The sequence below is a fragment of the Schistocerca cancellata genome, unplaced genomic scaffold (genome assembly GCF_023864275.1).
Source record: "Schistocerca cancellata isolate TAMUIC-IGC-003103 unplaced genomic scaffold, iqSchCanc2.1 HiC_scaffold_110, whole genome shotgun sequence".
NCBI lineage: Eukaryota > Metazoa > Arthropoda > Insecta > Orthoptera > Acrididae > Schistocerca > Schistocerca cancellata.
In genome coordinates, this window is record NW_026046164.1 from 1 (window position 1) to 22,241 (window position 22,241).

Sequence of the window (22,241 nt, forward strand, 5' to 3'; positions counted from 1 at the left end):
CAAAAATTACAACACAAAGAAATCGTAAATGCCGTGAGAATAACCAAGACTCAGCAACCAAAAGTATGGTCGGCTACCGGGAATCGAATCCGGGCCTCGTGGCTGAAAGCCATTTCTCCTAACAGCTTTCCAATCGTTCTGACCGCCAGACAATCAGACTTGCAAGGCAAGCACCATAGTCACTGCCGTCTCTAGTAGTATCTGTGGAACCTGTTCCCGCGTAATTTACTTGTTTTCCCCGCATGTACGAAATTGGTAGTTTTGGAATATTTAAAATGCATTGTCAGATGTGGGGTTCGAACCCACGCTCCCCTTCGGGAACCAGAGCTTAAATCTGGCGCCTTAGACCGCTCGGCCAATCTGACGTGTGAGCGTACGCTCTCTACTACCGTCGTTTCTAGAAGTACATCACCAGAGCCTGACTGCGAAATTAGCGTGTTTTTTCTTGTGTGGAGGAAATACGTTGGTTTTAGAGTATTTAAAACGAATTGTCAGATGTCAGGTTGCACCCCACCCTCACTTTCGGGAACCACTGCTTAAATATGGTGCCTTAAACCATTGTTTTCCATCGCCATCTGTCTTGAGCAGAACTGTAGTTATCAATATTCACAATGACGCAGAGAAACAAAAAACGACAGAAAAGGCCGTTCCCTAGCAACGGCTACGCTGTGCATTTCGCCCTCAGGGGAAGCTAATGATATGCTCCAGTCGAGCATCAAACTAACCAACTTAATATTGTGATACCTAGGCGCTTTCCTCTTCTGGATTGGCACACATATGCTGAATCGTCTCTGGATCATCAGTAAGTGCGTCACATTAGATATTTGTTTTATCGCCCTGCTGTAAATTAAAGGGCAGTTTTTCAACGGCTGTCAGTTCTGCTTCTAGCTACGCTACATCGCCCTAGCAGCACCTACGCACTGCCTTCAGATGTGCTCACCTCCGCCCTGGCGTTGAGCGCCTACAGCGCCATCGCCTTCGGCCTCTGGTGGCAGGAGGGTAGCCGACACATCGCGGCGTGAATGAAACGCAGCGCAACGCGGTGGTGGTGTAACGGTCAGCATGGTTGCTTCCCAAGCAGTTGATCCGGGTTCGATTCCCGGCCACCGCACAAAAGGTACTTTTTTCTTCTACGGGTATTCCACGTAACGAAACGCGATCTTCGAAACTGTGAAGTGTCGCGGTAAGAATAGTTTTCCCTCGCCCCTCGTCTCAGTCCGTGCTGCCAGGGCGCTAGTCTGCGGGTTTCGTTTCTCAGCATCGTGTGTCTCCATGTGTCGACTTGTCTCGACTTTGCTCGGCTGACGCGAAAGCTGACGCTTGGAAATGGGCATATATGTAGAGGGCAGGCGCGAGAACGACTGGGAGAGACCAAAAAACGACAAACACACGACAGAACCTTTCATTTTATTGTGGCCACAGGTTCGCCCCTTAGTGTACCGAGAGGCAAGAGTGGCGTCAGCGTGCGGGACCGCATCATTATCGCTAAGCAACAACGAAACCGAAGGAAAAATGCAAAATGAAAGGAGCCAACAGCACGTCGAATTCCCAGCCGAGCACGCACCCAAGTACTAACCACGGCCAACGATTCTTAACGCCGGTGAACAGACGACAACCGCTGCACTACGCGCGGTATGGCCGTTGGCGACAGTATCGCGCAACGTGTAGACATCTTACTTCTTGTGAAGATCGCTTGTTATTTACCTGGCAGTGTCACGCTGGAGGAAGCATTGTCTTTTAGGGGAGAAAAGTGAAATGGCACTTGGTGCGGTCAAATACGCGGCCTTTGTGTTCACAGCACGACGCTCTAACTTACTCAGCTATCGAGCTACGCAATGTGGCACGTCTGCAGTCCAATACCCGATCGACCGTCTCATCCACCTTTATTACTGCCCTGACACACATTTAAACACATATATGCTTTCGTTCACGTTTGCTCGCCTGATGCTTGGTCCCCAAAAATTACAACACAAAGAAATCGTAAATGCCGTGAGAATAACCAAGACTCAGCAACCAAAAGTATGGTCGGCTACCGGGAATCGAATCCGGGCCTCGTGGCTGAAAGCCATTTCTCCTAACAGCTTTCCAATCTTTCTGACCGCCAGACAATCAGACTTGCAAGGCAAGCACCATAGTCACTGCCGTCTCTAGTAGTATCTGTGGAACCTGTTCCCGCGTAATTTACTTGTTTTCCCGCATGTACGAAAATTGGTAGTTTTGGAATATTTAAAATGCATTGTCAGATGTGGGGTTCGAACCCACGCTCCCCTTCGGGAACCAGAGCTTAAATCTGGCGCCTTAGACCGCTCGGCCAATCTGACGTGTGAGCGTACGCTCTCTACTACCGTCGTTTCTAGGTACATCACCAGAGCCTGACTGCGAAATTAGCGTGTTTTTTCTTGTGTGGAGGAAATACGTTGGTTTTAGAGTATTTAAAACGAATTGTCAGATGTCAGGTTGCACCCCACCCTCACTTTCGGGAACCACTGCTTAAATATGGTGCCTTAAACCATTGTTTTCCATCGCCATCTGTCTTGAGCAGAACTGTAGTTATCAATATTCACAATGACGCAGAGAAAACAAAAAACGACAGAAAAGGCCGTTCCCTAGCAACGGCTACGCTGTGCATTTCGCCCTCAGGGGAAGCTAATGATATGCTCCAGTCGAGCATCAAACTAACCAACTTAATATTGTGATACCTAGGCGCTTTCTCCTTCTGGATTGGCACACATATGCTGAATCGTCTCTGGATCATCAGTAAGTGCGTCACATTAGATATTTGTTTTATCGCCCTGCTGTAAATTAAAGGGCAGTTTTTCAACGGCTGTCAGTTCTGCTTCTAGCTACGCTACATCGCCCTAGCAGCACCTACGCACTGCCTTCAGATGTGGCTCACCTCCGCCCTGGCGTTGAGCGCCTACAGCGCCATCGCCTTCGGCCTCTGGTGGCAGGAGGGTAGCCGACACATCGCGGCGTGAATGAAACGCAGCGCAACGCGGTGGTGGTGTAACGGTCAGCATGGTTGCTTCCCCAAGCAGTTGATCCGGGTTCGATTCCCGGCCACCGCACAAAAGGTACTTTTTTCTTCTACGGGTATTCCACGTAACGAAACGCGATCTTCGAAACTGTGAAGTGTCGCGGTAAGAATAGTTTTCCCTCGCCCCTCGTCTCAGTCCGTGCTGCCAGGGCGCTAGTCTGCGGGTTTCGTTTCTCAGCATCGTGTGTCTCCATGTGTCGACTTGTCTCGACTTTGCTCGGCTGACGCGAAAGCTGACGCTTGGAAATGGGCATATATGTAGAGGGCAGGCGCGAGAAACGACTGGAGAGACCAAAAAACGACAAACACACGACAGAACCTTTCATTTTATTGTGGCCACAGGTTCGCCCCTTAGTGTACCGAGAGGCAAGAGTGGCGTCAGCGTGCGGGACCGCATCATTATCGCTAAGCAACAACGAAACCGAAGGAAAAATGCAAAATGAAAGGAGCCAACAGCACGTCGAATTCCCAGCCGAGCACGCACCCAAGTACTAACCACGGCCAACGATTCTTAACGCCGGTGAACAGACGACAACCGCTGCACTACGCGCGGTATGGCCGTTGGCGACAGTATCGCGCAACGTGTAGACATCTTACTTCTTGTGAAGATCGCTTGTTATTTACCTGGCAGTGTCACGCTGGAGGAAGCATTGTCTTTTAGGGGAGAAAAGTGAAATGGCACTTGGGTGCGGTCAAATACGCGGCCTTTGTGTTCACCAGCACGACGCTCTAACTTACTCAGCTATCGAGCTACGCAATGTGGCACGTCTGCAGTCCAATACCCGATCGACCGTCTCATCCACCTTTATTACTGCCCTGACACACATTTAAACACATATATGCTTTCGTTCACGTTTGCTCGCCTGATGCTTGGTCCCCAAAAATTACAACACAAAGAAATCGTAAATGCCGTGAGAATAACCAAGACTCAGCAACCAAAAGTATGGTCGGCTACCGGGAATCGAATCCGGGCCTCGTGGCTGAAAGCCATTTCTCCTAACAGCTTTCCATTCTTTCTGACCGCCAGACAATCAGACTTGCAAGGCAAGCACCATAGTCACTGCCGTCTCTAGTAGTATCTGTGGAACCTGTTCCCGCGTAATTTACTTGTTTTCCCGCATGTACGAAATTGGTAGTTTTGGAATATTTAAAATGCATTGTCAGATGTGGGGTTCGAACCCACGCTCCCCTTCGGGAACCAGAGCTTAAATCTGGCGCCTTAGACCGCTCGGCCAATCTGACGTGTGAGCGTACGCTCTCTACTACCGTCGTTTCTAGGTACATCACCAGAGCCTGACTGCGAAATTAGCGTGTTTTTTCTTGTGTGGAGGAAATACGTTGGTTTTAGAGTATTTAAAACGAATTGTCAGATGTCAGGTTGCACCCCACCCTCACTTTCGGGAACCACTGCTTAAATATGGTGCCTTAAACCATTGTTTTCCATCGCCATCTGTCTTGAGCAGAACTGTAGTTATCAATATTCACATTGACGCAGAGAAAACAAAAAACGACAGAAAAGGCCGTTCCCTAGCAACGGCTACGCTGTGCATTTCGCCCTCAGGGGAAGCTAATGATATGCTCCAGTCGAGCATCAAACTAACCAACTTAATATTGTGATACCTAGGCGCTTTCTCCTTCTGGATTGGCACACATATGCTGAATCGTCTCTGGATCATCAGTAAGTGCGTCACATTAGATATTTGTTTTATCGCCCTGCTGTAAATTAAAGGGCAGTTTTTCAACGGCTGTCAGTTCTGCTTCTAGCTACGCTACATCGCCCTAGCAGCACCTACGCACTGCCTTCAGATGTGCTCACCTCCGCCCTGGCGTTGAGCGCCTACAGCGCCATCGCCTTCGGCCTCTGGTGGCAGGAGGGTAGCCGACACATCGCGGCGTGAATGAAACGCAGCGCAACGCGGTGGTGGTGTAACGGTCAGCATGGTTGCTTCCCAAGCAGTTGATCCGGGTTCGATTCCCGGCCACCGCACAAAAGGTACTTTTTTCTTCTACGGGTATTCCACGTAACGAAACGCGATCTTCGAAACTGTGAAGTGTCGCGGTAAGAATAGTTTTCCCTCGCCCCTCGTCTCAGTCCGTGCTGCCAGGGCGCTAGTCTGCGGGTTTCGTTTCTCAGCATCGTGTGTCTCCATGTGTCGACTTGTCTCGACTTTGCTCGGCTGACGCGAAAGCTGACGCTTGGAAATGGGCATATATGTAGAGGGCAGGCGCGAGAAACGACTGGGAGAGACCAAAAAACGACAAACACACGACAGAACCTTTCATTTTATTGTGGCCACAGGTTCGCCCCTTAGTGTACCGAGAGGCAAGAGTGGCGTCAGCGTGCGGGACCGCATCATTATCGCTAAGCAACAACGAAACCGAAGGAAAAATGCAAAATGAAAGGAGCCAACAGCACGTCGAATTCCCAGCCGAGCACGCACCCAAGTACTAACCACGGCCAACGATTCTTAACGCCGGTGAACAGACGACAACCGCTGCACTACGCGCGGTATGGCCGTTGGCGACAGTATCGCGCAACGTGTAGACATCTTACTTCTTGTGAAGATCGCTTGTTATTTACCTGGCAGTGTCACGCTGGAGGAAGCATTGTCTTTTAGGGGAGAAAAGTGAAATGGCACTTGGTGCGGTCAAATACGCGGCCTTTGTGTTCACAGCACGACGCTCTAACTTACTCAGCTATCGAGCTACGCAATGTGGCACGTCTGCAGTCCAATACCCGATCGACCGTCTCATCCACCTTTATTACTGCCCTGACACACATTTAAACACATATATGCTTTCGTTCACGTTTGCTCGCCTGATGCTTGGTCCCCAAAAATTACAACACAAAGAAATCGTAAATGCCGTGAGAATAACCAAGACTCAGCAACCAAAAGTATGGTCGGCTACCGGGAATCGAATCCGGGCCTCGTGGCTGAAAGCCATTTCTCCTAACAGCTTTCCATTCTTTCTGACCGCCAGACAATCAGACTTGCAAGGCAAGCACCATAGTCACTGCCGTCTCTAGTAGTATCTGTGGAACCTGTTCCCGCGTAATTTACTTGTTTTCCCGCATGTACGAAATTGGTAGTTTTGGAATATTTAAAATGCATTGTCAGATGTGGGGTTCGAACCCACGCTCCCCTTCGGGAACCAGAGCTTAAATCTGGCGCCTTAGACCGCTCGGCCAATCTGACGTGTGAGCGTACGCTCTCTACTACCGTCGTTTCTAGGTACATCACCAGAGCCTGACTGCGAAATTAGCGTGTTTTTTCTTGTGTGGAGGAAATACGTTGGTTTTAGAGTATTTAAAACGAATTGTCAGATGTCAGGTTGCACCCCACCCTCACTTTCGGGAACCACTGCTTAAATATGGTGCCTTAAACCATTGTTTTCCATCGCCATCTGTCTTGAGCAGAACTGTAGTTATCAATATTCACATTGACGCAGAGAAAACAAAAAACGACAGAAAAGGCCGTTCCCTAGCAACGGCTACGCTGTGCATTTCGCCCTCAGGGGAAGCTAATGATATGCTCCAGTCGAGCATCAAACTAACCAACTTAATATTGTGATACCTAGGCGCTTTCTCCTTCTGGATTGGCACACATATGCTGAATCGTCTCTGGATCATCAGTAAGTGCGTCACATTAGATATTTGTTTTATCGCCCTGCTGTAAATTAAAGGGCAGTTTTTCAACGGCTGTCAGTTCTGCTTCTAGCTACGCTACATCGCCCTAGCAGCACCTACGCACTGCCTTCAGATGTGCTCACCTCCGCCCTGGCGTTGAGCGCCTACAGCGCCATCGCCTTCGGCCTCTGGTGGCAGGAGGGTAGCCGACACATCGCGGCGTGAATGAAACGCAGCGCAACGCGGTGGTGGTGTAACGGTCAGCATGGTTGCTTCCCAAGCAGTTGATCCGGGTTCGATTCCCGGCCACCGCACAAAAGGTACTTTTTTCTTCTACGGGTATTCCACGTAACGAAACGCGATCTTCGAAACTGTGAAGTGTCGCGGTAAGAATAGTTTTCCCTCGCCCCTCGTCTCAGTCCGTGCTGCCAGGGCGCTAGTCTGCGGGTTTCGTTTCTCAGCATCGTGTGTCTCCATGTGTCGACTTGTCTCGACTTTGCTCGGCTGACGCGAAAGCTGACGCTTGGAAATGGGCATATATGTAGAGGGCAGGCGCGAGAAACGACTGGGAGAGACCAAAAAACGACAAACACACGACAGAACCTTTCATTTTATTGTGGCCACAGGTTCGCCCCTTAGTGTACCGAGAGGCAAGAGTGGCGTCAGCGTGCGGGACCGCATCATTATCGCTAAGCAACAACGAAACCGAAGGAAAAATGCAAAATGAAAGGAGCCAACAGCACGTCGAATTCCCAGCCGAGCACGCACCCAAGTACTAACCACGGCCAACGATTCTTAACGCCGGTGAACAGACGACAACCGCTGCACTACGCGCGGTATGGCCGTTGGCGACAGTATCGCGCAACGTGTAGACATCTTACTTCTTGTGAAGATCGCTTGTTATTTACCTGGCAGTGTCACGCTGGAGGAAGCATTGTCTTTTAGGGGAGAAAAGTGAAATGGCACTTGGTGCGGTCAAATACGCGGCCTTTGTGTTCACAGCACGACGCTCTAACTTACTCAGCTATCGAGCTACGCAATGTGGCACGTCTGCAGTCCAATACCCGATCGACCGTCTCATCCACCTTTATTACTGCCCTGACACACATTTAAACACATATATGCTTTCGTTCACGTTTGCTCGCCTGATGCTTGGTCCCCAAAAATTACAACACAAAGAAATCGTAAATGCCGTGAGAATAACCAAGACTCAGCAACCAAAAGTATGGTCGGCTACCGGGAATCGAATCCGGGCCTCGTGGCTGAAAGCCATTTCTCCTAACAGCTTTCCATTCTTTCTGACCGCCAGACAATCAGACTTGCAAGGCAAGCACCATAGTCACTGCCGTCTCTAGTAGTATCTGTGGAACCTGTTCCCGCGTAATTTACTTGTTTTCCCGCATGTACGAAATTGGTAGTTTTGGAATATTTAAAATGCATTGTCAGATGTGGGGTTCGAACCCACGCTCCCCTTCGGGAACCAGAGCTTAAATCTGGCGCCTTAGACCGCTCGGCCAATCTGACGTGTGAGCGTACGCTCTCTACTACCGTCGTTTCTAGGTACATCACCAGAGCCTGACTGCGAAATTAGCGTGTTTTTTCTTGTGTGGAGGAAATACGTTGGTTTTAGAGTATTTAAAACGAATTGTCAGATGTCAGGTTGCACCCCACCCTCACTTTCGGGAACCACTGCTTAAATATGGTGCCTTAAACCATTGTTTTCCATCGCCATCTGTCTTGAGCAGAACTGTAGTTATCAATATTCACATTGACGCAGAGAAAACAAAAAACGACAGAAAAGGCCGTTCCCTAGCAACGGCTACGCTGTGCATTTCGCCCTCAGGGGAAGCTAATGATATGCTCCAGTCGAGCATCAAACTAACCAACTTAATATTGTGATACCTAGGCGCTTTCTCCTTCTGGATTGGCACACATATGCTGAATCGTCTCTGGATCATCAGTAAGTGCGTCACATTAGATATTTGTTTTATCGCCCTGCTGTAAATTAAAGGGCAGTTTTTCAACGGCTGTCAGTTCTGCTTCTAGCTACGCTACATCGCCCTAGCAGCACCTACGCACTGCCTTCAGATGTGCTCACCTCCGCCCTGGCGTTGAGCGCCTACAGCGCCATCGCCTTCGGCCTCTGGTGGCAGGAGGGTAGCCGACACATCGCGGCGTGAATGAAACGCAGCGCAACGCGGTGGTGGTGTAACGGTCAGCATGGTTGCTTCCCAAGCAGTTGATCCGGGTTCGTTTCCCGGCCACCGCACAAAAGGTACTTTTTTCTTCTACGGGTATTCCACGTAACGAAACGCGATCTTCGAAACTGTGAAGTGTCGCGGTAAAAATAGTTTTCCCTCGCCCCTCGTCTCAGTCCGTGCTGCCAGGGCGCTAGTCTGCGGGTTTCGTTTCTCAGCATCGTGTGTCTCCATGTGTCGACTTGTCTCGACTTTGCTCGGCTGACGCGAAAGCTGACGCTTGGAAATGGGCATATATGTAGAGGGCAGGCGCGAGAAACGACTGGGAGAGACCAAAAAACGACAAACACACGACAGAACCTTTCATTTTATTGTGGCCACAGGTTCGCCCCTTAGTGTACCGAGAGGCAAGAGTGGCGTCAGCGTGCGGGACCGCATCATTATCGCTAAGCAACAACGAAACCGAAGGAAAAATGCAAAATGAAAGGAGCCAACAGCACGTCGAATTCCCAGCCGAGCACGCACCCAAGTACTAACCACGGCCAACGATTCTTAACGCCGGTGAACAGACGACAACCGCTGCACTACGCGCGGTATGGCCGTTGGCGACAGTATCGCGCAACGTGTAGACATCTTACTTCTTGTGAAGATCGCTTGTTATTTACCTGGCAGTGTCACGCTGGAGGAAGCATTGTCTTTTAGGGGAGAAAAGTGAAATGGCACTTGGTGCGGTCAAATACGCGGCCTTTGTGTTCACAGCACGACGCTCTAACTTACTCAGCTATCGAGCTACGCAATGTGGCACGTCTGCAGTCCAATACCCGATCGACCGTCTCATCCACCTTTATTACTGCCCTGACACACATTTAAACACATATATGCTTTCGTTCACGTTTGCTCGCCTGATGCTTGGTCCCCAAAAATTACAACACAAAGAAATCGTAAATGCCGTGAGAATAACCAAGACTCAGCAACCAAAAGTATGGTCGGCTACCGGGAATCGAATCCGGGCCTCGTGGCTGAAAGCCATTTCTCCTAACAGCTTTCCATTCTTTCTGACCGCCAGACAATCAGACTTGCAAGGCAAGCACCATAGTCACTGCCGTCTCTAGTAGTATCTGTGGAACCTGTTCCCGCGTAATTTACTTGTTTTCCCGCATGTACGAAATTGGTAGTTTTGGAATATTTAAAATGCATTGTCAGATGTGGGGTTCGAACCCACGCTCCCCTTCGGGAACCAGAGCTTAAATCTGGTGCCTTAGACCGCTCGGCCAATCTGACGTGTGAGCGTACGCTCTCTACTACCGTCGTTTCTAGGTACATCACCAGAGCCTGACTGCGAAATTAGCGTGTTTTTTCTTGTGTGGAGGAAATACGTTGGTTTTAGAGTATTTAAAACGAATTGTCAGATGTCAGGTTGCAACCCACCCTCACTTTCGGGAACCACTGCTTAAATATGGTGCCTTAAACCATTGTTTTCCATCGCCATCTGTCTTGAGCAGAACTGTAGTTATCAATATTCACAATGACGCAGAGAAAACAAAAAACGACAGAAAAGGCCGTTCCCTAGCAACGGCTACGCTGTGCATTTCGCCCTCAGGGGAAGCTAATGATATGCTCCAGTCGAGCATCAAACTAACCAACTTAATATTGTGATACCTAGGCGCTTTCTCCTTCTGGATTGGCACACATATGCTGAATCGTCTCTGGATCATCAGTAAGTGCGTCACATTAGATATTTGTTTTATCGCCCTGCTGTAAATTAAAGGGCAGTTTTTCAACGGCTGTCAGTTCTGCTTCTAGCTACGCTACATCGCCCTAGCAGCACCTACGCACTGCCTTCAGATGTGCTCACCTCCGCCCTGGCGTTGAGCGCCTACAGCGCCATCGCCTTCGGCCTCTGGTGGCAGGAGGGTAGCCGACACATCGCGGCGTGAATGAAACGCAGCGCAACGCGGTGGTGGTGTAACGGTCAGCATGGTTGCTTCCCAAGCAGTTGATCCGGGTTCGATTCCCGGCCACCGCACAAAAGGTACTTTTTTCTTCTACGGGTATTCCACGTAACGAAACGCGATCTTCGAAACTGTGAAGTGTCGCGGTAAGAATAGTTTTCCCTCGCCCCTCGTCTCAGTCCGTGCTGCCAGGGCGCTAGTCTGCGGGTTTCGTTTCTCAGCATCGTGTGTCTCCATGTGTCGACTTGTCTCGACTTTGCTCGGCTGACGCGAAAGCTGACGCTTGGAAATGGGCATATATGTAGAGGGCAGGCGCGAGAAACGACTGGGAGAGACCAAAAAACGACAAACACACGACAGAACCTTTCATTTTATTGTGGCCACAGGTTCGCCCCTTAGTGTACCGAGAGGCAAGAGTGGCGTCAGCGTGCGGGACCGCATCATTATCGCTAAGCAACAACGAAACCGAAGGAAAAATGCAAAATGAAAGGAGCCAACAGCACGTCGAATTCCCAGCCGAGCACGCACCCAAGTACTAACCACGGCCAACGATTCTTAACGCCGGTGAACAGACGACAACCGCTGCACTACGCGCGGTATGGCCGTTGGCGACAGTATCGCGCAACGTGTAGACATCTTACTTCTTGTGAAGATCGCTTGTTATTTACCTGGCAGTGTCACGCTGGAGGAAGCATTGTCTTTTAGGGGAGAAAAGTGAAATGGCACTTGGTGCGGTCAAATACGCGGCCTTTGTGTTCACAGCACGACGCTCTAACTTACTCAGCTATCGAGCTACGCAATGTGGCACGTCTGCAGTCCAATACCCGATCGACCGTCTCATCCACCTTTATTACTGCCCTGACACACATTTAAACACATATATGCTTTCGTTCACGTTTGCTCGCCTGATGCTTGGTCCCCAAAAATTACAACACAAAGAAATCGTAAATGCCGTGAGAATAACCAAGACTCAGCAACCAAAAGTATGGTCGGCTACCGGGAATCGAATCCGGGCCTCGTGGCTGAAAGCCATTTCTCCTAACAGCTTTCCATTCTTTCTGACCGCCAGACAATCAGACTTGCAAGGCAAGCACCATAGTCACTGCCGTCTCTAGTAGTATCTGTGGAACCTGTTCCCGCGTAATTTACTTGTTTTCCCGCATGTACGAAATTGGTAGTTTTGGAATATTTAAAATGCATTGTCAGATGTGGGGTTCGAACCCACGCTCCCCTTCGGGAACCAGAGCTTAAATCTGGCGCCTTAGACCGCTCGGCCAATCTGACGTGTGAGCGTACGCTCTCTACTACCGTCGTTTCTAGGTACATCACCAGAGCCTGACTGCGAAATTAGCGTGTTTTTTCTTGTGTGGAGGAAATACGTTGGTTTTAGAGTATTTAAAACGAATTGTCAGATGTCAGGTTGCACCCCACCCTCACTTTCGGGAACCACTGCTTAAATATGGTGCCTTAAACCATTGTTTTCCATCGCCATCTGTCTTGAGCAGAACTGTAGTTATCAATATTCACATTGACGCAGAGAAAACAAAAAACGACAGAAAAGGCCGTTCCCTAGCAACGGCTACGCTGTGCATTTCGCCCTCAGGGGAAGCTAATGATATGCTCCAGTCGAGCATCAAACTAACCAACTTAATATTGTGATACCTAGGCGCTTTCTCCTTCTGGATTGGCACACATATGCTGAATCGTCTCTGGATCATCAGTAAGTGCGTCACATTAGATATTTGTTTTATCGCCCTGCTGTAAATTAAAGGGCAGTTTTTCAACGGCTGTCAGTTCTGCTTCTAGCTACGCTACATCGCCCTAGCAGCACCTACGCACTGCCTTCAGATGTGCTCACCTCCGCCCTGGCGTTGAGCGCCTACAGCGCCATCGCCTTCGGCCTCTGGTGGCAGGAGGGTAGCCGACACATCGCGGCGTGAATGAAACGCAGCGCAACGCGGTGGTGGTGTAACGGTCAGCATGGTTGCTTCCCAAGCAGTTGATCCGGGTTCGTTTCCCGGCCACCGCACAAAAGGTACTTTTTTCTTCTACGGGTATTCCACGTAACGAAACGCGATCTTCGAAACTGTGAAGTGTCGCGGTAAAAATAGTTTTCCCTCGCCCCTCATCTCAGTCCGTGCTGCCAGGGCGCTAGTCTGCGGGTTTCGTTTCTCAGCATCGTGTGTCTCCATGTGTCGACTTGTCTCGACTTTGCTCGGCTGACGCGAAAGCTGACGCTTGGAAATGGGCATATATGTAGAGGGCAGGCGCGAGAAACGACTGGGAGAGACCAAAAAACGACAAACACACGACAGAACCTTTCATTTTATTGTGGCCACAGGTTCGCCCCTTAGTGTACCGAGAGGCAAGAGTGGCGTCAGCGTGCGGGACCGCATCATTATCGCTAAGCAACAACGAAACCGAAGGAAAAATGCAAAATGAAAGGAGCCAACAGCACGTCGAATTCCCAGCCGAGCACGCACCCAAGTACTAACCACGGCCAACGATTCTTAACGCCGGTGAACAGACGACAACCGCTGCACTACGCGCGGTATGGCCGTTGGCGACAGTATCGCGCAACGTGTAGACATCTTACTTCTTGTGAAGATCGCTTGTTATTTACCTGGCAGTGTCACGCTGGAGGAAGCATTGTCTTTTAGGGGAGAAAAGTGAAATGGCACTTGGTGCGGTCAAATACGCGGCCTTTGTGTTCACAGCACGACGCTCTAACTTACTCAGCTATCGAGCTACGCAATGTGGCACGTCTGCAGTCCAATACCCGATCGACCGTCTCATCCACCTTTATTACTGCCCTGACACACATTTAAACACATATATGCTTTCGTTCACGTTTGCTCGCCTGATGCTTGGTCCCCAAAAATTACAACACAAAGAAATCGTAAATGCCGTGAGAATAACCAAGACTCAGCAACCAAAAGTATGGTCGGCTACCGGGAATCGAATCCGGGCCTCGTGGCTGAAAGCCATTTCTCCTAACAGCTTTCCATTCTTTCTGACCGCCAGACAATCAGACTTGCAAGGCAAGCACCATAGTCACTGCCGTCTCTAGTAGTATCTGTGGAACCTGTTCCCGCGTAATTTACTTGTTTTCCCGCATGTACGAAATTGGTAGTTTTGGAATATTTAAAATGCATTGTCAGATGTGGGGTTCGAACCCACGCTCCCCTTCGGGAACCAGAGCTTAAATCTGGTGCCTTAGACCGCTCGGCCAATCTGACGTGTGAGCGTACGCTCTCTACTACCGTCGTTTCTAGGTACATCACCAGAGCCTGACTGCGAAATTAGCGTGTTTTTTCTTGTGTGGAGGAAATACGTTGGTTTTAGAGTATTTAAAACGAATTGTCAGATGTCAGGTTGCAACCCACCCTCACTTTCGGGAACCACTGCTTAAATATGGTGCCTTAAACCATTGTTTTCCATCGCCATCTGTCTTGAGCAGAACTGTAGTTATCAATATTCACAATGACGCAGAGAAAACAAAAAACGACAGAAAAGGCCGTTCCCTAGCAACGGCTACGCTGTGCATTTCGCCCTCAGGGGAAGCTAATGATATGCTCCAGTCGAGCATCAAACTAACCAACTTAATATTGTGATACCTAGGCGCTTTCTCCTTCTGGATTGGCACACATATGCTGAATCGTCTCTGGATCATCAGTAAGTGCGTCACATTAGATATTTGTTTTATCGCCCTGCTGTAAATTAAAGGGCAGTTTTTCAACGGCTGTCAGTTCTGCTTCTAGCTACGCTACATCGCCCTAGCAGCACCTACGCACTGCCTTCAGATGTGCTCACCTCCGCCCTGGCGTTGAGCGCCTACAGCGCCATCGCCTTCGGCCTCTGGTGGCAGGAGGGTAGCCGACACATCGCGGCGTGAATGAAACGCAGCGCAACGCGGTGGTGGTGTAACGGTCAGCATGGTTGCTTCCCAAGCAGTTGATCCGGGTTCGATTCCCGGCCACCGCACAAAAGGTACTTTTTTCTTCTACGGGTATTCCACGTAACGAAACGCGATCTTCGAAACTGTGAAGTGTCGCGGTAAGAATAGTTTTCCCTCGCCCCTCGTCTCAGTCCGTGCTGCCAGGGCGCTAGTCTGCGGGTTTCGTTTCTCAGCATCGTGTGTCTCCATGTGTCGACTTGTCTCGACTTTGCTCGGCTGACGCGAAAGCTGACGCTTGGAAATGGGCATATATGTAGAGGGCAGGCGCGAGAAACGACTGGGAGAGACCAAAAAACGACAAACACACGACAGAACCTTTCATTTTATTGTGGCCACAGGTTCGCCCCTTAGTGTACCGAGAGGCAAGAGTGGCGTCAGCGTGCGGGACCGCATCATTATCGCTAAGCAACAACGAAACCGAAGGAAAAATGCAAAATGAAAGGAGCCAACAGCACGTCGAATTCCCAGCCGAGCACGCACCCAAGTACTAACCACGGCCAACGATTCTTAACGCCGGTGAACAGACGACAACCGCTGCACTACGCGCGGTATGGCCGTTGGCGACAGTATCGCGCAACGTGTAGACATCTTACTTCTTGTGAAGATCGCTTGTTATTTACCTGGCAGTGTCACGCTGGAGGAAGCATTGTCTTTTAGGGGAGAAAAGTGAAATGGCACTTGGTGCGGTCAAATACGCGGCCTTTGTGTTCACAGCACGACGCTCTAACTTACTCAGCTATCGAGCTACGCAATGTGGCACGTCTGCAGTCCAATACCCGATCGACCGTCTCATCCACCTTTATTACTGCCCTGACACACATTTAAACACATATATGCTTTCGTTCACGTTTGCTCGCCTGATGCTTGGTCCCCAAAAATTACAACACAAAGAAATCGTAAATGCCGTGAGAATAACCAAGACTCAGCAACCAAAAGTATGGTCGGCTACCGGGAATCGAATCCGGGCCTCGTGGCTGAAAGCCATTTCTCCTAACAGCTTTCCATTCTTTCTGACCGCCAGACAATCAGACTTGCAAGGCAAGCACCATAGTCACTGCCGTCTCTAGTAGTATCTGTGGAACCTGTTCCCGCGTAATTTACTTGTTTTCCCGCATGTACGAAATTGGTAGTTTTGGAATATTTAAAATGCATTGTCAGATGTGGGGTTCGAACCCACGCTCCCCTTCGGGAACCAGAGCTTAAATCTGGCGCCTTAGACCGCTCGGCCAATCTGACGTGTGAGCGTACGCTCTCTACTACCGTCGTTTCTAGGTACATCACCAGAGCCTGACTGCGAAATTAGCGTGTTTTTTCTTGTGTGGAGGAAATACGTTGGTTTTAGAGTATTTAAAACGAATTGTCAGATGTCAGGTTGCACCCCACCCTCACTTTCGGGAACCACTGCTTAAATATGGTGCCTTAAACCATTGTTTTCCATCGCCATCTGTCTTGAGCAGAACTGTAGTTATCAATATTCACATTGACGCAGAGAAAACAAAAAACGACAGAAAAGGCCGTTCCCTAGCAACGGCTACGCTGTGCATTTCGCCCTCAGGGGAAGCTAATGATATGCTCCAGTCGAGCATCAAACTAACCAACTTAATATTGTGATACCTAGGCGCTTTCTCCTTCTGGATTGGCACACATATGCTGAATCGTCTCTGGATCATCAGTAAGTGCGTCACATTAGATATTTGTTTTATCGCCCTGCTGTAAATTAAAGGGCAGTTTTTCAACGGCTGTCAGTTCTGCTTCTAGCTACGCTACATCGCCCTAGCAGCACCTACGCACTGCCTTCAGATGTGCTCACCTCCGCCCTGGCGTTGAGCGCCTACAGCGCCATCGCCTTCGGCCTCTGGTGGCAGGAGGGTAGCCGACACATCGCGGCGTGAATGAAACGCAGCGCAACGCGGTGGTGGTGTAACGGTCAGCATGGTTGCTTCCCAAGCAGTTGATCCGGGTTCGTTTCCCGGCCACCGCACAAAAGGTACTTTTTTCTTCTACGGGTATTCCACGTAACGAAACGCGATCTTCGAAACTGTGAAGTGTCGCGGTAAAAATAGTTTTCCCTCGCCCCTCGTCTCAGTCCGTGCTGCCAGGGCGCTAGTCTGCGGGTTTCGTTTCTCAGCATCGTGTGTCTCCATGTGTCGACTTGTCTCGACTTTGCTCGGCTGACGCGAAAGCTGACGCTTGGAAATGGGCATATATGTAGAGGGCAGGCGCGAGAAACGACTGGGAGAGACCAAAAAACGACAAACACACGACAGAACCTTTCATTTTATTGTGGCCACAGGTTCGCCCCTTAGTGTACCGAGAGGCAAGAGTGGCGTCAGCGTGCGGGACCGCATCATTATCGCTAAGCAACAACGAAACCGAAGGAAAAATGCAAAATGAAAGGAGCCAACAGCACGTCGAATTCCCAGCCGAGCACGCACCCAAGTACTAACCACGGCCAACGATTCTTAACGCCGGTGAACAGACGACAACCGCTGCACTACGCGCGGTATGGCCGTTGGCGACAGTATCGCGCAACGTGTAGACATCTTACTTCTTGTGAAGATCGCTTGTTATTTACCTGGCAGTGTCACGCTGGAGGAAGCATTGTCTTTTAGGGGAGAAAAGTGAAATGGCACTTGGTGCGGTCAAATACGCGGCCTTTGTGTTCACAGCACGACGCTCTAACTTACTCAGCTATCGAGCTACGCAATGTGGCACGTCTGCAGTCCAATACCCGATCGACCGTCTCATCCACCTTTATTACTGCCCTGACACACATTTAAACACATATATGCTTTCGTTCACGTTTGCTCGCCTGATGCTTGGTCCCCAAAAATTACAACACAAAGAAATCGTAAATGCCGTGAGAATAACCAAGACTCAGCAACCAAAAGTATGGTCGGCTACCGGGAATCGAATCCGGGCCTCGTGGCTGAAAGCCATTTCTCCTAACAGCTTTCCATTCTTTCTGACCGCCAGACAATCAGACTTGCAAGGCAAGCACCATAGTCACTGCCGTCTCTAGTAGTATCTGTGGAACCTGTTCCCGCGTAATTTACTTGTTTTCCCGCATGTACGAAATTGGTAGTTTTGGAATATTTAAAATGCATTGTCAGATGTGGGGTTCGAACCCACGCTCCCCTTCGGGAACCAGAGCTTAAATCTGGTGCCTTAGACCGCTCGGCCAATCTGACGTGTGAGCGTACGCTCTCTACTACCGTCGTTTCTAGGTACATCACCAGAGCCTGACTGCGAAATTAGCGTGTTTTTTCTTGTGTGGAGGAAATACGTTGGTTTTAGAGTATTTAAAACGAATTGTCAGATGTCAGGTTGCAACCCACCCTCACTTTCGGGAACCACTGCTTAAATATGGTGCCTTAAACCATTGTTTTCCATCGCCATCTGTCTTGAGCAGAACTGTAGTTATCAATATTCACAATGACGCAGAGAAAACAAAAAACGACAGAAAAGGCCGTTCCCTAGCAACGGCTACGCTGTGCATTTCGCCCTCAGGGGAAGCTAATGATATGCTCCAGTCGAGCATCAAACTAACCAACTTAATATTGTGATACCTAGGCGCTTTCTCCTTCTGGATTGGCACACATATGCTGAATCGTCTCTGGATCATCAGTAAGTGCGTCACATTAGATATTTGTTTTATCGCCCTGCTGTAAATTAAAGGGCAGTTTTTCAACGGCTGTCAGTTCTGCTTCTAGCTACGCTACATCGCCCTAGCAGCACCTACGCACTGCCTTCAGATGTGCTCACCTCCGCCCTGGCGTTGAGCGCCTACAGCGCCATCGCCTTCGGCCTCTGGTGGCAGGAGGGTAGCCGACACATCGCGGCGTGAATGAAACGCAGCGCAACGCGGTGGTGGTGTAACGGTCAGCATGGTTGCTTCCCAAGCAGTTGATCCGGGTTCGATTCCCGGCCACCGCACAAAAGGTACTTTTTTCTTCTACGGGTATTCCACGTAACGAAACGCGATCTTCGAAACTGTGAAGTGTCGCGGTAAGAATAGTTTTCCCTCGCCCCTCGTCTCAGTCCGTGCTGCCAGGGCGCTAGTCTGCGGGTTTCGTTTCTCAGCATCGTGTGTCTCCATGTGTCGACTTGTCTCGACTTTGCTCGGCTGACGCGAAAGCTGACGCTTGGAAATGGGCATATATGTAGAGGGCAGGCGCGAGAAACGACTGGGAGAGACCAAAAAACGACAAACACACGACAGAACCTTTCATTTTATTGTGGCCACAGGTTCGCCCCTTAGTGTACCGAGAGGCAAGAGTGGCGTCAGCGTGCGGGACCGCATCATTATCGCTAAGCAACAACGAAACCGAAGGAAAAATGCAAAATGAAAGGAGCCAACAGCACGTCGAATTCCCAGCCGAGCACGCACCCAAGTACTAACCACGGCCAACGATTCTTAACGCCGGTGAACAGACGACAACCGCTGCACTACGCGCGGTATGGCCGTTGGCGACAGTATCGCGCAACGTGTAGACATCTTACTTCTTGTGAAGATCGCTTGTTATTTACCTGGCAGTGTCACGCTGGAGGAAGCATTGTCTTTTAGGGGAGAAAAGTGAAATGGCACTTGGTGCGGTCAAATACGCGGCCTTTGTGTTCACAGCACGACGCTCTAACTTACTCAGCTATCGAGCTACGCAATGTGGCACGTCTGCAGTCCAATACCCGATCGACCGTCTCATCCACCTTTATTACTGCCCTGACACACATTTAAACACATATATGCTTTCGTTCACGTTTGCTCGCCTGATGCTTGGTCCCCAAAAATTACAACACAAAGAAATCGTAAATGCCGTGAGAATAACCAAGACTCAGCAACCAAAAGTATGGTCGGCTACCGGGAATCGAATCCGGGCCTCGTGGCTGAAAGCCATTTCTCCTAACAGCTTTCCATTCTTTCTGACCGCCAGACAATCAGACTTGCAAGGCAAGCACCATAGTCACTGCCGTCTCTAGTAGTATCTGTGGAACCTGTTCCCGCGTAATTTACTTGTTTTCCCGCATGTACGAAATTGGTAGTTTTGGAATATTTAAAATGCATTGTCAGATGTGGGGTTCGAACCCACGCTCCCCTTCGGGAACCAGAGCTTAAATCTGGCGCCTTAGACCGCTCGGCCAATCTGACGTGTGAGCGTACGCTCTCTACTACCGTCGTTTCTAGGTACATCACCAGAGCCTGACTGCGAAATTAGCGTGTTTTTTCTTGTGTGGAGGAAATACGTTGGTTTTAGAGTATTTAAAACGAATTGTCAGATGTCAGGTTGCACCCCACCCTCACTTTCGGGAACCACTGCTTAAATATGGTGCCTTAAACCATTGTTTTCCATCGCCATCTGTCTTGAGCAGAACTGTAGTTATCAATATTCACATTGACGCAGAGAAAACAAAAAACGACAGAAAAGGCCGTTCCCTAGCAACGGCTACGCTGTGCATTTCGCCCTCAGGGGAAGCTAATGATATGCTCCAGTCGAGCATCAAACTAACCAACTTAATATTGTGATACCTAGGCGCTTTCTCCTTCTGGATTGGCACACATATGCTGAATCGTCTCTGGATCATCAGTAAGTGCGTCACATTAGATATTTGTTTTATCGCCCTGCTGTAAATTAAAGGGCAGTTTTTCAACGGCTGTCAGTTCTGCTTCTAGCTACGCTACATCGCCCTAGCAGCACCTACGCACTGCCTTCAGATGTGCTCACCTCCGCCCTGGCGTTGAGCGCCTACAGCGCCATCGCCTTCGGCCTCTGGTGGCAGGAGGGTAGCCGACACATCGCGGCGTGAATGAAACGCAGCGCAACGCGGTGGTGGTGTAACGGTCAGCATGGTTGCTTCCCAAGCAGTTGATCCGGGTTCGTTTCCCGGCCACCGCACAAAAGGTACTTTTTTCTTCTACGGGTATTCCACGTAACGAAACGCGATCTTCGAAACTGTGAAGTGTCGCGGTAAAAATAGTTTTCCCTCGCCCCTCGTCTCAGTCCGTGCTGCCAGGGCGCTAGTCTGCGGGTTTCGTTTCTCAGCATCGTGTGTCTCCATGTGTCGACTTGTCTCGACTTTGCTCGGCTGACGCGAAAGCTGACGCTTGGAAATGGGCATATATGTAGAGGGCAGGCGCGAGAAACGACTGGGAGAGACCAAAAAACGACAAACACACGACAGAACCTTTCATTTTATTGTGGCCACAGGTTCGCCCCTTAGTGTACCGAGAGGCAAGAGTGGCGTCAGCGTGCGGGACCGCATCATTATCGCTAAGCAACAACGAAACCGAAGGAAAAATGCAAAATGAAAGGAGCCAACAGCACGTCGAATTCCCAGCCGAGCACGCACCCAAGTACTAACCACGGCCAACGATTCTTAACGCCGGTGAACAGACGACAACCGCTGCACTACGCGCGGTATGGCCGTTGGCGACAGTATCGCGCAACGTGTAGACATCTTACTTCTTGTGAAGATCGCTTGTTATTTACCTGGCAGTGTCACGCTGGAGGAAGCATTGTCTTTTAGGGGAGAAAAGTGAAATGGCACTTGGTGCGGTCAAATACGCGGCCTTTGTGTTCACAGCACGACGCTCTAACTTACTCAGCTATCGAGCTACGCAATGTGGCACGTCTGCAGTCCAATACCCGATCGACCGTCTCATCCACCTTTATTACTGCCCTGACACACATTTAAACACATATATGCTTTCGTTCACGTTTGCTCGCCTGATGCTTGGTCCCCAAAAATTACAACACAAAGAAATCGTAAATGCCGTGAGAATAACCAAGACTCAGCAACCAAAAGTATGGTCGGCTACCGGGAATCGAATCCGGGCCTCGTGGCTGAAAGCCATTTCTCCTAACAGCTTTCCATTCTTTCTGACCGCCAGACAATCAGACTTGCAAGGCAAGCACCATAGTCACTGCCGTCTCTAGTAGTATCTGTGGAACCTGTTCCCGCGTAATTTACTTGTTTTCCCGCATGTACGAAATTGGTAGTTTTGGAATATTTAAAATGCATTGTCAGATGTGGGGTTCGAACCCACGCTCCCCTTCGGGAACCAGAGCTTAAATCTGGTGCCTTAGACCGCTCGGCCAATCTGACGTGTGAGCGTACGCTCTCTACTACCCGTCGTTTCTAGGTACATCACCAGAGCCTGACTGCGAAATTAGCGTGTTTTTTCTTGTGTGGAGGAAATACGTTGGTTTTAGAGTATTTAAAACGAATTGTCAGATGTCAGGTTGCAACCCACCCTCACTTTCGGGAACCACTGCTTAAATATGGTGCCTTAAACCATTGTTTTCCATCGCCATCTGTCTTGAGCAGAACTGTAGTTATCAATATTCACAATGACGCAGAGAAAACAAAAAACGACAGAAAAGGCCGTTCCCTAGCAACGGCTACGCTGTGCATTTCGCCCTCAGGGGAAGCTAATGATATGCTCCAGTCGAGCATCAAACTAACCAACTTA

The 22,241-nt window shown here is 49.7% G+C and overlaps 22 non-coding genes across 22 annotated transcripts; 10 read left to right on the top strand and 12 right to left on the bottom strand.

The window, feature by feature from the left end:
- Nucleotides 1-281: 281 nt before the first annotated feature.
- Nucleotides 282-365, bottom strand: Trnal-uaa (transfer RNA leucine (anticodon UAA)). The gene has a single exon. It is a non-coding gene; the product is annotated as a tRNA-Leu (tRNA).
- Nucleotides 366-1,039: 674 nt separating this feature from the next.
- Nucleotides 1,040-1,111, top strand: Trnag-ccc (transfer RNA glycine (anticodon CCC)). The gene has a single exon. It is a non-coding gene; the product is annotated as a tRNA-Gly (tRNA).
- Nucleotides 1,112-2,237: 1,126 nt separating this feature from the next.
- Trnal-uaa (transfer RNA leucine (anticodon UAA)) lies at nucleotides 2,238-2,321 on the bottom strand. The gene has a single exon. It is a non-coding gene; the product is annotated as a tRNA-Leu (tRNA).
- A 1,874-nt stretch (nucleotides 2,322-4,195) lies between these two features.
- On the bottom strand, nucleotides 4,196-4,279 carry Trnal-uaa (transfer RNA leucine (anticodon UAA)). Its single transcript has one exon. It is a non-coding gene; the product is annotated as a tRNA-Leu (tRNA).
- A 673-nt stretch (nucleotides 4,280-4,952) lies between these two features.
- Nucleotides 4,953-5,024, top strand: Trnag-ccc (transfer RNA glycine (anticodon CCC)). Its single transcript has one exon. It is a non-coding gene; the product is annotated as a tRNA-Gly (tRNA).
- Nucleotides 5,025-6,150: 1,126 nt separating this feature from the next.
- Nucleotides 6,151-6,234, bottom strand: Trnal-uaa (transfer RNA leucine (anticodon UAA)). Its single transcript has one exon. It is a non-coding gene; the product is annotated as a tRNA-Leu (tRNA).
- A 673-nt stretch (nucleotides 6,235-6,907) lies between these two features.
- Trnag-ccc (transfer RNA glycine (anticodon CCC)) lies at nucleotides 6,908-6,979 on the top strand. The gene has a single exon. It is a non-coding gene; the product is annotated as a tRNA-Gly (tRNA).
- Nucleotides 6,980-8,105: 1,126 nt separating this feature from the next.
- On the bottom strand, nucleotides 8,106-8,189 carry Trnal-uaa (transfer RNA leucine (anticodon UAA)). The gene has a single exon. It is a non-coding gene; the product is annotated as a tRNA-Leu (tRNA).
- A 673-nt stretch (nucleotides 8,190-8,862) lies between these two features.
- On the top strand, nucleotides 8,863-8,934 carry Trnag-ccc (transfer RNA glycine (anticodon CCC)). The gene has a single exon. It is a non-coding gene; the product is annotated as a tRNA-Gly (tRNA).
- Nucleotides 8,935-10,060: 1,126 nt separating this feature from the next.
- On the bottom strand, nucleotides 10,061-10,144 carry Trnal-uaa (transfer RNA leucine (anticodon UAA)). The gene has a single exon. It is a non-coding gene; the product is annotated as a tRNA-Leu (tRNA).
- A 673-nt stretch (nucleotides 10,145-10,817) lies between these two features.
- On the top strand, nucleotides 10,818-10,889 carry Trnag-ccc (transfer RNA glycine (anticodon CCC)). The gene has a single exon. It is a non-coding gene; the product is annotated as a tRNA-Gly (tRNA).
- Nucleotides 10,890-12,015: 1,126 nt separating this feature from the next.
- Nucleotides 12,016-12,099, bottom strand: Trnal-uaa (transfer RNA leucine (anticodon UAA)). Its single transcript has one exon. It is a non-coding gene; the product is annotated as a tRNA-Leu (tRNA).
- A 673-nt stretch (nucleotides 12,100-12,772) lies between these two features.
- On the top strand, nucleotides 12,773-12,844 carry Trnag-ccc (transfer RNA glycine (anticodon CCC)). Its single transcript has one exon. It is a non-coding gene; the product is annotated as a tRNA-Gly (tRNA).
- Nucleotides 12,845-13,970: 1,126 nt separating this feature from the next.
- On the bottom strand, nucleotides 13,971-14,054 carry Trnal-uaa (transfer RNA leucine (anticodon UAA)). The gene has a single exon. It is a non-coding gene; the product is annotated as a tRNA-Leu (tRNA).
- Nucleotides 14,055-14,727: 673 nt separating this feature from the next.
- Trnag-ccc (transfer RNA glycine (anticodon CCC)) lies at nucleotides 14,728-14,799 on the top strand. The gene has a single exon. It is a non-coding gene; the product is annotated as a tRNA-Gly (tRNA).
- A 1,126-nt stretch (nucleotides 14,800-15,925) lies between these two features.
- Trnal-uaa (transfer RNA leucine (anticodon UAA)) lies at nucleotides 15,926-16,009 on the bottom strand. Its single transcript has one exon. It is a non-coding gene; the product is annotated as a tRNA-Leu (tRNA).
- A 673-nt stretch (nucleotides 16,010-16,682) lies between these two features.
- Trnag-ccc (transfer RNA glycine (anticodon CCC)) lies at nucleotides 16,683-16,754 on the top strand. The gene has a single exon. It is a non-coding gene; the product is annotated as a tRNA-Gly (tRNA).
- Nucleotides 16,755-17,880: 1,126 nt separating this feature from the next.
- Nucleotides 17,881-17,964, bottom strand: Trnal-uaa (transfer RNA leucine (anticodon UAA)). The gene has a single exon. It is a non-coding gene; the product is annotated as a tRNA-Leu (tRNA).
- Nucleotides 17,965-18,637: 673 nt separating this feature from the next.
- Nucleotides 18,638-18,709, top strand: Trnag-ccc (transfer RNA glycine (anticodon CCC)). The gene has a single exon. It is a non-coding gene; the product is annotated as a tRNA-Gly (tRNA).
- A 1,126-nt stretch (nucleotides 18,710-19,835) lies between these two features.
- Trnal-uaa (transfer RNA leucine (anticodon UAA)) lies at nucleotides 19,836-19,919 on the bottom strand. Its single transcript has one exon. It is a non-coding gene; the product is annotated as a tRNA-Leu (tRNA).
- Nucleotides 19,920-20,592: 673 nt separating this feature from the next.
- Nucleotides 20,593-20,664, top strand: Trnag-ccc (transfer RNA glycine (anticodon CCC)). Its single transcript has one exon. It is a non-coding gene; the product is annotated as a tRNA-Gly (tRNA).
- A 1,126-nt stretch (nucleotides 20,665-21,790) lies between these two features.
- On the bottom strand, nucleotides 21,791-21,874 carry Trnal-uaa (transfer RNA leucine (anticodon UAA)). The gene has a single exon. It is a non-coding gene; the product is annotated as a tRNA-Leu (tRNA).
- Between the last annotated feature and the right edge of the window lie 367 nt (nucleotides 21,875-22,241).